Genomic DNA, 13,464 nt, shown 5'->3' on the forward strand with positions numbered 1-13,464 from the left:
AAATTTAGAATGAATGTGTGCTTTAAGAGTATTTGGCTGCTAGACATTTCCACGTGATAAGACGCTTCGTTGCTCTGTCATTCGTGGCCAGGTCGCTGCTCAAAAAGAGCGATATAACTCGGTGGGGCCTTACCTCGTAAAATACAAATAGTTTAGTTTATAATCTTGATTTGAAGCTTTCGGTAAAGTCACGTAGGTAGAGAAAATTAATAGATCACGACGTTTCGATCGCAACGCAAGCAACCGTCATCGGGTGAAACAAACAGCAGGAGAACTGCTGCAACAAGTTATATATGGTTTTGATGGGCCCAATCCTAGGTTAAGTGTTACAGGAAGGAACAATATGTTCCACACTGCCCACCAGGGATTTTTTGTCTGTCATGCATAAATAAATATATAATACAAACAGCTCTTTGATTGGTGGAGACTTACTGCCGGATACGGAGAGGGGAGGGGCCTAAGGGAGGAGGGTCAGGGGAGGGGCCTAAGGAAGGGGGAGTCAGCAGAGGGGCCTGAGGGGGGGGGGGGGGTCAGAGGAGGGGGGGGTAAGGGGAGGGGCCTAAGCAAGGGGGAGGGGCCGATAGTTAAGGGGGCTGGCTACCTGGCTGGGTGCCTGGCTACCTCAAGTCAAGTGATCTTTTCTACAGGTAGGAACAACAGGTTCCACACTGCTCACCAGGGATTATTTGTCTGTCTTTCGTGCATATTTGTCTGTCGTGCACGAATGCGCTGTCCAACCAAGTTCCTACCTGCCCACTCCGAAGGAACGTGTTCTCTTACATTTACGTACAGATTCCTTCTCTAGCTCCGCCCACTTACCCTTGGGTTGGGCCCACCAAATCATATATAACCTCTTGTTGCAGCAGCTCTTTCTCCTACGTCAGAAGTTCTGCTGCTGTTTGTCTCAACCGATGACGGTTGCTTGCGTTGCGATCGAAACGTCGTGATCTATTAATTTTCTACCTACGTGACTTTACCGAAAGAACCAAAGAGTATGGTTTAGTTTATCGTTTACTTCTTGTCCCGCGCTGACTCGCCCGAGTGACGACCTCGCTGCGACGTGCGTCGTAGCGATAGAAGGGAAGGGAAACGTGGAGGCGACTGACCGCCGACGAGCGAGGGATTGGAGTGAATCGTCAAAGATTGCTTTTTGTGTTTAGTTTGTTGTCCTTCCCCTGCACCTCCGATTAGCACGGTTGGCTACGTGGTGCAAAAGGGTTTCAACATACACACATACACACGTACACACGTACACACGAATCGGTGAGTGCTGGCTCATCGATCGCCGACTGCTTTTCAATGAATTCCGCCAAGTGCATCATTTACAACACTTGCAAGCGTTTACTCAGGGCTGGTTCTCGAAGTTCTGAATGGAGTCGTGGCCAACGTACGAGCAATCCCATCTCTTTTACTCGCAGCGGTCGGGTCAACGTCCTGGTTAGCGCATCCTGGATTTCCATCGTCGTTGTGCGTCTCCGGCTCTGTCTCCGGGTCCGTCTCATCCCCGCTCAACCTCTCGATGTCGATCAAGAAATTGTGAAGCACGCACGCGGCACTGATAACGGCTGGGATGTGAGCGACCGCCGTCATGTCGAGGTACTTGAGCCTCCTCCACTTGCGCCTGAGTAGCCCAAAAGCTCTCTCGATATCCGCCCTCGCTGAGCCGTGGACCTCGTTGTAGTTCCTCTGAAGCTCGCTGAGATGTCCGTCGTCTGTGTACGGCGATAACAGGAAAGTTTCCAGTGGGTATGCCGAGTCCGCCAGCAGATGGTAGTCCATCGTGCGTAGGCCCTCGAGGCGACTCCACAGCGAGCTCTTCCTCAAGGCCTCGGCACCCTCCGTGGATCCCGGCCGCCCCGTGTCTACGTCCAGGAACCTGAGGCTGCTGTCGCAAACCGCTTGCAGGTGAATGCTGGGGAAGCCGCTCCTGTTGACGTACGCGTTCCTGCACGACGGCGGTCCGCGAATGGGGACGTGCGTTCCGCCCAGAGCTCCGACGACGCCGGGAAATCCGCTTTTGTCTCGAAATCCTTTGGCGACGTTGGCCAACTGGTCGACGGAAGGCCACTGAATGGCCTCCGCTTGGCACTTGGAGAGAGCCTGCGCTACGCTGCGGAACACGTAGTGCAACGTTCCTTTTCCCATCCCGAAGCGCTTGGCAACGTCTTGAAACGACTCCTGGTTGCCCAACAACCAAAGGGAGCACAGGATTTTCTTTTCCATGCCCACGCTTCTGTTGGCGAATTGTGGCGCCAAACGCTCGCACAGAGTCTGCGATGAAGACAAGAGTACAAATGGGGTTATCGCAAGGCCGTAATTATTATAGAAATTGGGGGTGGGGCACATCCCCCCCCCAATTTTCAATATGCTCAAAATGTCACACCCAGTATATTGCTATCAAATAGATTTCTGTTAATTTGATTGTGGTTATGGTTGTACTTTATTAATTCCTAATCTCTGCCATTTACATACAATGAAAAAATAAAAGGTAAAAAATAAAACAGAGCAATGTAATACAATACACTATTAGACATTATTGTAAAAAAGTAAATTAAAAGTCCATCCTATGTGTTAGTGAATTTTTTTCATATTTTCGGCAGGAAATTAGTTTTTTCATTTAGATTTTTTTTTCTGGGGGGGGGGGGGCCCAGGGAGATTTGGTCCCCCCCAATGTTGACTCCATGGCTACGGCCTTGGGTTATCGTAACGGCGATACGAGTGGAAAATCTTTACAAAACACAAGATCATTTCAAAGGTGTATTCAAGGTACGGGTGGGTGTGTTTGTGCAGTGGGGAGCGGTGGCGCAGCGGTTAGCGCGCTGCGAACCCGGCGACCCGAGTTCGATTTACCGCTCACGGCCAATACCAGTGACGATTATCTGAACCGGTCCTTGGCCTCCCCTAGGTCGACTCAGCCTCAAATGAGTACCTGGTGCGGTGTGTAAACATCGCCACGAAGGAGACAAAGGCGGTCGGGCGTGGTGCTCGCCACCGACACCCCTCGTGTGCCGTTCCGGCCTTCATAGGTGCTACTCGCTAACAGCACTTGCCCCAATAGTTTGTGAAGGGGATCTGTGTTTGTTTTGTACGTATGTGGTAGTATAGCGGTTCATGCGCTGTGTTACGAACCCGGCGACCCGAGTTTGATTCCCGCTCACGGCCAACTCTTTAATTTTCAGTCGCATTGCTATACAGTATTCTTAATATTAACCCAGGCTGTTCAACCCTAACCATGTAGTTGCATAGGTGCAGATACAAGCATCGCCTCGCACCAACGATTAGCATACGTACATACTGCCCATAGACTAACACTGCCCATAGACTACACTGCACATAGACTAACACTGCCCATAGACTACACTGCACATAGACTAACACTGCCCATAGACTCAACACTGCACATAGACTCAACACTGCCCATAGACTCAACACTGCACATAGACTCAACACTCCCCATAGACTCAACACTGCCCATAAACTAAATACTGCCCATAGACTCAACACTGCACATAGACTAACACTACCCATACACTCAACACTGCCCATAGACTCAGCACTGCCCATAGACTCAACACTGCCCATAGACTCAACGCTGCACATAGACTCAACACTACCCATAGACTCAACACTGTCCATAGACTCAACACTGCCCATAGACTCAGCACTACCCATAGACTCAACACTACCCATAAACTCAACACTGCCCATAGACTAAACACTGCCCATAGACTCAACACTGCCCATAGACTCAACACTGCCCATAGACTCAACACTGCCCATAGACTCAACACTGCTCATAGACTCAGCACTACCCATAGACTCAACACTACCCATAGACTCAACACTGCCCATAGACTAAACACTGCCCATAGACTCAACACTGCCATAGACTCAACACTGCACCATAGACTCAACACTACCCATAGACTCAACACTACCCATAGACTCAACACTGCCCATATACTCAACACTACCCATAGACTCAACACTGCCCATAAACTCAACACTGCCCATAGACTCAACACTGCACCATAGACTCAACACTGCCTATAGACTCAACACTGCCCATAAACTCAACACTACCCATAGACTCAACACTGCCCATAGACTCAACACTGCACCTTAGACTCAACACTGCCCATAGACTCAACACTGCCCATAGACTCAACACTGCCCATAGAACTCAACACTGCCCATAGACCTCAACACTGCCCATAGACTCAACACTGCACCATAGACTCAACACTGCCCATAGACTCAACACTACCCATAGACTCAACACTGCCCATAGACTCACACACTGCCCATAGACTCAACACTGCCCATAGACTCAACAACTACCCATAGACTCAACACTACCCATAGACTCAACACTGCCCATAGACTCAACACTGCCCATAGACTCAACACTGCCATAGACTCAACACTGCCCATAGACTCACCACTGCCCATAGACTCAACACTGCCCATAGACTCAACACTGGCCATAGGCTCAACACTGCCCATAGACTCAACACTGCCCATAGACTCAACACTGCCCATAGACTCAACACTGCCCATAGACTCAACACTGCCCATAGACTTCAACACTGCCATAACTCACACTACCCATAGACTCAACACTGCACATAGACTCAACACTGCACCATAGACTCACAACACTGCCCCATAGACTCAACACTGCCCATAGAACTCAACACTGCCCATAGACTCAGCACTGCCCATAGACTCAGCACTGCCATAGACTCAGCACTGCCCATAGACTCAACACTGCTGCCCATAGACTCACACTACACATAGACTAACACTGCCCATAGCTCACCACTGCCCATATACTCAACACTGCCCTAGACTCAACACTACCATAGACTCAACACTGCCCATATACTAACACTGCCCATAGACTCAACACTACCCATAGACTCAACACTACCCATAGACTCAACACCACCCATAGACTCAACACCACCCATAGACTCAACACTGCCCATAGACTCAACACTACCCATAGACTCAACACTGCCCATAGACTCCACACTGCCCATAGACTCAACCACTGCCCATAGACTCAACACTGCCCATAGACTCAACACTGCCCATAGACTCAACACTGCCCATAGACTCAACACTGCCCATAGACTCAACACTACCCATAGACTCAACACTACCCATAGACTCAACACTGCCACCATAGGACTCAACACTACCCATAGACTCAACACTGCACCATAGACCCAACACTGCACCATAGACTCAACACTGCCCATAGACTCAACACTACCCATAGACTCAACACTGCACCATAGACTCAACACTGCCCATAGACTCACACTGCACCATAGACCCAACACTGCACCATAGACTCAACACTACCCATAGACTCAACACTGCACCATAGACTCAACACTGCCCATAGACTCAACACTGCACCATAGACCCAACACTGCCCATAGACTCAACACTGCCCATAGACTCAACACTGCCCATAGACTCAACACTGCACCATAGACCCAACACTGCCCATAGACTCAACACTGCCCATAGACTCAACACTGCCCATAGACTCAATACTGCCCATAGACTAACACAACTCAGACTACACACTGCACCTCCGATGAGCACGGTTGGAAACGTACGGTGCGAAAGAAGTTCCACACAATGTACACACAACAAAGAGGAAGCGGGGGTGGGGTGGGCCCTTAAAAATTGTGAAAACAAATCTCGATACTTAATATTCGTAAAATGTTCGTCCGTCGAAGCCATCCGCGTGCAGCTGAGCAGACTTAAAAACGAATTTTCATTAAACAAAAAAATGCATAACTTTTCTTTGTATTGTTGGTTGTTGTCATTTGTTGATCATCCCCATGCAGGACATGTCAACATTAAACTAACAACGAACACAAAAAAACAACGTACAGAAAAGATTTTTCTTTTAAAAAAACACATAACTTTTCTTTGTATTGTTGGTTGTTGTCATTTGTTGATCATCCCCATGCTGGACATGTCAACAAAAAGTAACAACAAACACAAAAAACTACATAAAGAAAAGATTTTTTCTTTAAACAAAAAAATGCATAACTTTTCTTTATATTGTCATTTGTTGATCATCCCCATGCAGAACATGTCAACAAAAAAACTAACAACCAACACAAAAAAACGTAAAGAAAATATTTTTCTTTAAACAAAAAAAATGCATAACTTTTCTTTGTATTGTTGATTGTTTTCATTTTGTTGATCATCCCCATGCAGGACATCTGTCAACAAAAAAACTAACAACGAACAAAAAAAACAACGTACAGAAAAGATTTTTCATTAAACAAAAAAAATGCATAACTTTTCTTTGTATTAATTGTTGTCATTTGTTGACCATCCCCATGCAGAACATGTCAACAAAAAACACAAAAAAACAACGTAAAGATAAGATTTTTCATTAAACAAAAAAATACATAACTTTTCTTTGTATTAATTGTTGTCATTTGTTGACCATCCCCATGCAGAACATGTCAACAAAAAACACAAAAAAAACAACGTAAAGATAAGATTTTTCATTAAACAAAAAAATACATAACTTTTCTTTGTATTAATTGTTGTCATTTGTTGACCATCCCCATGCAGAACATGTCAACAAAAAACACAAAAAACAACGTAAAGATAAGATTTTTCATTAAACAAAAAAATACCATAACTTTTCTTTGTATTAATTGTTGTCATTTGTTGATCATCCCCATGCAGAACATGTCAACAAAAAACACAAAAAAACAACGTAAAGATAAGATTTTCATTAAACAAAAAAAATACATAACTTTTCTTTGTATTAATTGTTGTCATTTGTTGACCATCCCCATGCAGAACATGTCAACAAAAAACACAAAAAAACAACGTAAAGATAAGATTTTTCATTAAACAAAAAAATACATAACTTTTCTTTGTATTAATTGTTGTCATTTGTTGATCATCCCCATGCAGAACATGTCAACAAAAACACAAAAAACAACGTAAAGATAAGATTTTTCATTAAACAAAAAAATGCATAACTTTTCTTTGTATTAATTGTTGTCATTTGTTGATCATCCCCATGCAGAAACATGTCAACAAAAAACACAAAAAACAACGTAAAGATAAGATTTTTCATTAAACAAAAAAATACATAACTTTTCTTTGTATTAATTGTTGTCATTTGTTGATCATCCCCATGCAGAACATGTCAACAAAAAACAACAAAAAAACAACGTAAAGATAAGATTTTTCATTAAACAAAAAAATACATAACTTTTCTTTGTATTAATTGTTGTCATTTGTTGATCATCCCCATGCAGAACATGTCAACAAAAAACACAAAAAAACAACGTAAAGATAAGATTTTTCATTAAACAAAAAAATGCATAACTTTTCTTTGTATTAATTGTTGTCATTTGTTGATCATCCCATGCAGAACATGTCAACAAAAAACACAAAAAAACAACGTAAAGATAAGATTTTTCATTAAACAAAAAAATACATAACTTTTCTTTGTATTAATTGTTGTCATTTGTTGATCATCCCCATGCAGAACATGTCAACAAAAAACACAAAAAAACAACGTAAGATAAGATTTTTCATTAAACAAAAAATACATAACTTTTCTTTGTATTAATTGTTGTCATTTGTTGATCATCCCCATGCAGAACATGTCAACAAAAAACACAAAAAAACAACGTAAAGATAAGATTTTTCATTAAACAAAAAAATACATAACTTTTCTTTGTATTAATGTTGTCATTTGTTGACCATCCCCATGCAGAACATGTCAACAAAAAACACAAAAAAACAACGTAAAGATAAGATTTTCATTAAACAAAAAAATACATAACTTTTCTTTGTATTAATTGTTGTCATTTGTTGATCATCCCCATGCAGAACATGTCAACAAAAAACACAAAAAAACAACGTAAAGATAAGATTTTTCATTAAACAAAAAAATGCATAACTTTTCTTTGTATTAATTGTTGTCATTTGTTGATCATCCCATGCAGAAACATGTCAACAAAAAACACAAAAAAACAACGTAAAGATAAGATTTTTCATTAAACAAAAAATGCATAACTTTTCTTTGTATTGATTGTTGTCATTTGTTGACCATCCCCATGCAGAACATGTCAACAAAAAAACACAAAAAAAAAACAACGTAAAGATAAGATTTTTCATTAAACAAAAAAATGCATAACTTTCTTTACATTGTTGATTGTTGTCATGTGTTGACCACCCCTCTGCCGGACATATCACCAACAAAAAAACTAACAACAATCGCACCCCCCCCTCCGCCGCGGCCATCGAAGCACCACAACGATCTGCCCGTGACCACCGCGTAGAGGGTCCGGACCTGGAACGTCGAACGCTCCACCCGGTAGAAATCTCTGAAGGTGGCTCCCGAGTACGACGTGTGCGCTCGGCCAGGGTGGCTCCCATCATCATCATCGTGAGCCTCTCGGTCTGCCACCACCACCACCGCCGCTATTGTCAGAGCCACGTTCGAGACGGACGCCAGCTCGACAGAGGCGCCCATCAAATCGACGTCGCTGCCGTCCGATACGAACTCGCCAACAGCAATGCCAGAGCGATGCTCTCCGCCATGTCTTTAAAAAAAATTTTTTACGATCGGAGGAAATAACAGAAGATGTCTTATTGGTTCTTTCGGTAAAGTCACGTAGAAGGGAAATAATAAAATAATAAAAATAAAACATTTAATAATTCTCACGACGTTTCAGCCACAACGCAAGCGGCCGTCCGCAGGTGGAGAACAGGTCTGTCGAGAAGACAGAGGTCTGAATATTTTATTATTTCCATTCTACGTGACTTTACCGAAAGAGCCAAGAAGATGAATCCCTGCAGTCACGAAAGAAGCTTTAAATCGAAACAAGAAGATGCTCAGTGTCGTCGCCACTTTGCTTTGTTCATCATTTCGTTTCTTAAAGTTTTTTGTCTTCAATGCTTTGCTGTTTTAGATGAAAGATCTCTCTTCTTTTTTTCTCCCTGTCTCGTCTCTCTCTGTGCAGCAGCAGCAGCATCATCATCATCACCCCGAGCTCGCCGTTCAATTGGAGATCATTTCCGCAGCGCTACGGTGACACCATCAAAATGACTGTCGATACAAATTTTGTTGCAGTGTTTCAGCTAAAATAAATTATTTTTTTACGTATAAGAAAATAATAGTTATTTTTTTATATATAAAAAATAATATGTATGTATATTTTAATGTATAAAAAATAATATCCCTGTAGTTAGGGGCCGTCCATAAATGACGTCACACGATTTTGGACGATTTTTGACCCCCCCCCCCTTCGTCACACGGCGGTCACAAAAAGTCAGACCCCCCCACCTCAAATATGACGTCACAAAGCTCTGCCCCCCCCCCCCCCCAAAAAATAAATTGCTTCAAATCGCTTTAAACTATTGTCATTGTAGTGCGTATTTAATGTGGCGCTGCGCTCTGATGTTGTAGGATATACATTTATAAAAAGTCTATTTAATTAAGTAGAACGTGTTGTATGTTTATTTAAAGTTGCGCATTTTCATGTGACGTCACATTTCTCACCCCCCCCCTCCCCCCTTTTATTTACACATCTTCCCTGACAAAGATGGGCTGCTTTGAACCTCGTAGTACAAAACGTACCGTCTCCCTCACCAAGATGGCTGCCACAAACGTCACGTCCGGCTCCCCGCCCTGCCCCGCCCCGCCGGTGGTCTCCACGGATACGCGAGAAGCCCCGCCCCGCCCCGCCCTGCCCGTGGTCTCCACGGATACGCGAGAGCCCCGCCCCGCCGGTGGTCTCCATGGATACGCAAGAAGCCCCGCCCCGCCCCGCCAGTGGTCTCCACGGATACGCGAGAAGCCCCGCCCCGCCCCGCCGGCGGTCGCCATGGAGACGCCCCGCCTCTCCGGTGGTCGCCATGGAGACGCCCCGCCCCGCCCACGGTCTCCACGGATACGCGAGAAGCCCCGCCCCCCCTGCCGGTGGTCGCCATGGAGACGCGAGAAGCCCCGCCCCCCCCCCGGTGGTCGCCATGGAGACGCGAGAAGCCCCGCCCCCCCGCCGGTGGTCGCCATGGAGACGCGAGACGCCGCCATCAGCAATGGACGCTACTCAGAGGCCGCTGTGTGTGCCGCCTGATCTGGAAGTCTACGCCGAGGCGCATGGCCTCTTCGACATCTGCAAGGCGAGTGGAGATGATCGATACAAAGTGTAACCTGTGTTTTGATTTAGTGTGCTGATCTTAAAGGTGCATTGAAAATGTATAATACTCCCATTGTTGTTGTGGAGTGGCTCATGCAAGGTTTTGGTAGTACATGTTGTTTATGCCGTTTATTGTGAAAATTCCGTCACAGTTTTTATGATCGCTTTTTCATTGCTTTCGTGGCTTTATTTTGGTGATTTCGAAAAGTGTATTGGTTTGGCCATGTTTGTGTTGTTGTAGTACAGAGTTAGACTGATGGCTTAATCTAAGTGTCTTGTGGCTGTTGTTGTTGTTGTTTGACTTTCATGGCTTTATTTTGGTGATTTCGAAAAGTGTATTGGTTTAGCCATGTTTGTGTTGTTGTAGTACAGAGTTAGACTGATGGCCTTAATCTAAGTTGTCTTGTGGTTGTTGTTGTTGTTGACTTTTATGGCTTTAGTTTGGTGATTTCGAAAAGTGTATTGGTTTAGCCATGTTTGTGTTGTTGTAGTACAGAGTTAGACTGATGGCCTTAATCTAAGTTGTCTTGTGGTTGTGGTGTTGTTGTTGTTTGACTTTTATGGCTTATTTTGGTGATTCGAAAAGTTTACTGGCTTAGCCATGTTTGTTTTGTTGTAGTACGGAGTTAGACTGATGGCCTTAATCTAAGTTGTCTTGTGGTTGTTGTTGTTGTTTGAGTTTCATGGCTTTATTTTGGTGATTTCGAAAGTGTATTGGTTTAGCCATGTTTGTTTTGTTGTAGTACAGAGTTAGACTGATGGCCTTAATCTAAGTTGTCTTGTGGTTGTGGTTGTTGTTGTTGTTTGACTTTTATGGCTTATTTTGGTGATTTCGAAAAGTTTACTGGTTTAGCCATGTTTGTTTTGTTGTAGTACGGAGTTAAGACTGATGGCCTTAATCTAAGTTGTCTTGTGGTTGTTGTTGTTGTTGTTTGACTTTTATGGCTTTATTTTGGTGATTTCGAAAAGTTTACTGGTTTAGCCATGTTTGTGTTGTTGTAGTACAGAGTTAGACTGATGGCCTTAATCTAAGTTGTCTTGTGGTTGTTGTTGTTGTTTGACTTTCTTGGCTTTATTTTGGTTATTTCGAAATGTGTATTGGTTTAGCCATGTTTGTGTTGTTGTAGTACAGAGTTAGACTGAGGCCTTAATCTAAGTTGTCTTGTGGTGTTGGTGTGTGTTGTTTGACTTTCATGGCTTTATTTTGGTGATTTCGAAAAGTGTATTGGTTTGGCCATGTTGTGTTGTTGTAGTACAGAGTTAGACTGATGGCCTTAATCTAAGTTGTCTTGTGGTTGTGGTTGTTGTTGTTGTTTGACTTTTATGGCTTTATTTTGGTGATTTCGAAAAGTTTACTGGTTTAGCCATGTTTGTTTTGTTGTAGTACGGAGTTAAGACTGATGGCCTTAATCTAAGTTGTCTTGTGGTTGTTGTTGTTGTTGTTTGACTTTTGGCTTTATTTTGTGATTTCGAAAAGTTACTGGTTTAGCCATGTTTTGTTGTTGTAGTACGGAGTTAGACTGATGGCCTTAATCTAAGTTGTCTTGTGGTTGTTGTTGTTGTTTGACTTTCTTGGCTTTATTTGGGTTTATTTCGAAAAGTGTATTGGTTTAGCCATGTTTGTGTTGTTGTAGTACGGAGTTAAGAGATGGCCTTAATCTAAGTTGTCTTGTGGTTCTTGTTGTTGTTGTTGTTTGACTTTTATGGCTTTATTTGGTGATTTCGAAAAGTTTACTGGTTTAGCCATGTTTGTTTGTTGTAGTACGGAGTTAAGACTGATGGCCTTAATTTAAGTTGTCTTGTGTTGTTGTTGTTGTTGTTTGACTTTCTGGCTTTATTTTGGTTATTTCGAAATGTGTATTGGTTTAGCCATGTTTGTGTTGTTGTAGTACAGAGTTAGACTGATGGCCTTAATCTAAGTTGTCTTGTGGTTGTTGTTGGTGTTTGACTTGCATCCCACTGGGATTTTTGCACACTGCGTTGGTGTACACGGTGTTTTTTCTGCAATATTTTGCTGTCTTTTCTTGGATTTTCTGTTTGCACTCAGTCACGTAGTCACTTTAAGATATTTTTGTTCATGTTTTTTTTTGTTGCGGTTGCACCCGATTCAAGAGCCGAATGGCTCACAGGGCTATACCTAATGCATGAACTTGAACTTGAGCCACGACCTCCACAACTACAACAACAACTACAACAACAACTACAACAACAACTACAACAACAACGAGGGGCAACAACACCCGCGTGTGCTGCGTGGCCCGTGTGACGATAGGAGGCGCGAGAGTTCAAACGTTCGTGCGCTTTAAATTTCGATTTAAAGCTTTCGTGACTGCAGGGATTCATCTTCTTGGTTCTTTCGGTAAAGTCACGTAGAAGGGAAATAATAATAATAAAAATTAAATTATAAAATAAAATTTTATTGAGGGTCTCTGCGTTGTCGTGTTGGTGTGACCCCGCGATTATTTGTTGCAGTTGCGTTTGCTGCCCGCCCAAATGTTTGGGGGAATTGATATCGTTTGGGTCATCTTTTGGTTCTTCGGTAAAGTCACGTAGAAGGGAAATAATAAAAGAATAAAAATAAAATAATTCTCACGACGTTTCGGCCACAACGCAAGCAGCCGTCCTCCGGTGAAGACCAGGTCTGTCGGGGAGACAGCGAATGGTCATTCAGACACTGTCTTTCCGACAGACCTGTTCTTCACCGGAGGACGGCTGCTTGCGTTGTGGCCGAAACGTCGTGAGAATTATTTTATTATGTTTTATTTTTATTATTTTTTTACTTCCCTTCTACGTGACTTTACCGAAAGAACCAAGAAGATGAATCCCTGCAGTCACGAAAGCTTCAAATCGAAATCGTTTGGGTCTTTCGGTGAAGTGACGTGGATAGGTTCAAATAAATAACTAAAAAAACTACGACGTTTCGATCGCAACAAGCGGTCGTCATTAGGAAAATGTGGGGTGGGAATTGATGTCCTTTATGCAATTTGCTCTTATATATTGTTTATTTATTTATACCATTTGTTTAGTGATTTAATGCTGTAACCTTCTTAGCCGCCTCTACTGGACATCTGTTGGTTGGGGGGAGCTTCTTTTTTATCGGATTTCTCCAGGATAAATAAAGATTCTGAATTCTGATGCGATTCCCTCCCAGAATCTACTGGAGCAGGTGCTCATACACAAGCCCGACGACCCCATCCAGTTTTTCATCGACGCCATCAACCGCGATAACCAGGATGGTGAGGACCCTCGTCGC

At 43.3% G+C, this 13,464-nt stretch overlaps 1 pseudogene; it reads right to left on the minus strand.

The window, feature by feature from the left end:
• Positions 1-552: 552 nt before the first annotated feature.
• On the minus strand, positions 553-8,610 carry LOC133360070 (uncharacterized; annotated as a pseudogene).
• Positions 8,611-13,464: the final 4,854 nt, after the last annotated feature.

This window comes from Lethenteron reissneri, chromosome 67 (genome assembly GCF_015708825.2).
Source record: "Lethenteron reissneri isolate LAM-NWPU_2019-01 chromosome 67, ASM1570882v1, whole genome shotgun sequence".
NCBI lineage: Eukaryota > Metazoa > Chordata > Hyperoartia > Petromyzontiformes > Petromyzontidae > Lethenteron > Lethenteron reissneri.